Source organism: Mastomys coucha, unplaced genomic scaffold (assembly GCF_008632895.1).
Source record: "Mastomys coucha isolate ucsf_1 unplaced genomic scaffold, UCSF_Mcou_1 pScaffold22, whole genome shotgun sequence".
Lineage (NCBI taxonomy): Eukaryota > Metazoa > Chordata > Mammalia > Rodentia > Muridae > Mastomys > Mastomys coucha.
Window position 1 is genome coordinate 29,530,845 of NW_022196905.1, and position 2,105 is coordinate 29,532,949.

Here is a 2,105-nt window from a genome sequence, read left to right on the forward strand (position 1 = left end):
GGTATTTCCCACTGAGTACATGGTGGGACTGCACATCCATTCTAAGCACACACATGACTGGGAGCCAGTGGTCTTCATGTATACACTTGATATGGAGCATGTGGTGGCTGGGTGTAATTGGGATATCATGTCCTCATGTCACACATACTGGGCTGGGAACCAGACAGTGATGGCCAAGGACAAGACCTACATGAAGCACTGTCTCACAGCAGTCTCTGAAGAACTGGTGTGGTGATTTCCAGGCATAAGACCTTAGCCTACAGTGGCATTTACATATAAATAGGCATAAATAAAACCATCCTGAACATGAAAACCTAGGAAGCCAGCTCTTCCAGAGCAGACCCAGTTAGGGGGCAGTGGAGCTGTGCATGGTTCTCATTTCAAGCTCTCTACTAGAATGTAGACCATAATGGAGCCTCTAGAGTAAACACCTGGCCGGCTACATTTACAGTTGCCTTGGGAGTGTAGAGACTCATTAACAACAACAACAAAAAAGTTTTCTATTTAAACCTTAAAAATGACACATACCAATCATATTTAGGTTATAAATGTTTCTATTGTAGCAGCAGAGGATGTTTGTAGAAAAAATATACTTTTAAGAAAATAGCTGAAAAAAAATCTAAAGTATAAAAAGTTTAAAAAATATATCTTAAGACAAAATGTGGCCCCAAACATATAAAACTCAGTTTTAGAAAGTTCACCGATTTAATTTAAAATAGACATAGCTGTGGCACACCATCCTCCACAGTGATTTCATCGTCACACAAACAGGATAATGAGCTCAGGGCCCAGAAGCCTTCAGAGAGCTCAGTCCCTTGAGATGGCATCTATTCTGTCCTCCCCAGGGAGCTAGCCTGAGGCAGCAGCACCAGGGCTGCAACCCTTGCAGAGAGAATCGGTCTAGGATATTTTCATAGGCAGAGGTGGAGATCCTGGCTGAAGAGTCAGAGCCCCTCTTAGGACAAGTGCTTGTCTGTCTCTGGGTCACAGCACATGTGAGCTTCATGGAGAGTGGTGGCCTTGTCCTTGGTCCACTGGGGCGTCCTCTCAGGTCTCCACCAGAATCTCTACCACATGGTCCAGCTCAGCCAGGTCAGACTTGCAGGTGGAACTAGGAGGAGGGGCGGCTGCCGCAAAGCTCTCCAGGCCATTGCAGAGACTGGACTTGGTCCCACTCATCATTCCTGTTAGCATTGTGTTCAGGTCATAGTAGGAGCTGTCCACATCTGAGAAGAGTTCCTCTACTGAACTGGAGTTTTTGGTCTGCAGGGTCTCAAATATCTGGTCCAGTGACTTCTGAAAGCGTCCCCGATTTTCTTGTGGGTTGTCCATCTCCCAGAGGCTGCTCTGAGGGTTCCTTTGCCCCTGTGCTGAGCCAACTACGGGAAGCTCAGAAACTGAGTTTTGCAAGGGACCATCTTCCAGTTCAGAAGTGGGGTGCTCTGTGAGATTCCCAGAGGGATCCCCACACTCAAATCCTGGGAGCGACGACCGCACACACCACCAAGACACAGACTTGATGCAGTCTGCAAGAGGCTTTTTATTCCAGCTAGCTGGGGTGAGACTCCTATCCCTCACAGAGGTAGAGGAATCTGTCCCCGAGCAAGGTCTTAGGCAGCTTTTTATTCCTGTGCAGTTGCTGGGGCAAAAGGGAAGACTGGGATAAGGGGAAGGTATGGGGTGGTTTTGGTGCTGGCTCTGGCTAGGGGTTCAGGGGCAGGTTAGCCACCTGGCAGTCATTTGTTACCTTCTCTCTGCCAGGTTGTCCTGGTCTCCTTGTTTCTGGGTTCTGGGAGCTGCTGGTCTCCCATTGTTTCCAGGTTCTGGGAGCCGGTCTCCCACTGAGTAAGTTCCCACAGTACAGTTTGAAAACTTAATCTTACAGCTCTTCCTCAGCTCCCCTCACTGTACAACACAGGATCTCTGTGGACACTAGGCGGTCAATTGGTGCCCGTACTACATTCTGGGGTGCCATCCCATGCCACACGCCATCCCATGCCACACGCCATCCCATGCCACACGTCATCCTGGCTCATTTCTGTAGGATGCCGTCCCGCAGCTCCTACTTGCGTGGGGTTCCACGAACCGAGGATTTGGAGACCTGC

General features: G+C 49.1%; 1 pseudogene; it reads right to left on the reverse strand.

The window, feature by feature from the left end:
* Positions 1 to 1,047: 1,047 nt before the first annotated feature.
* The window catches only part of LOC116070748, a 9,379-nt pseudogene continuing 8,321 nt past the window's right edge, over positions 1,048 to 2,105 (reverse strand).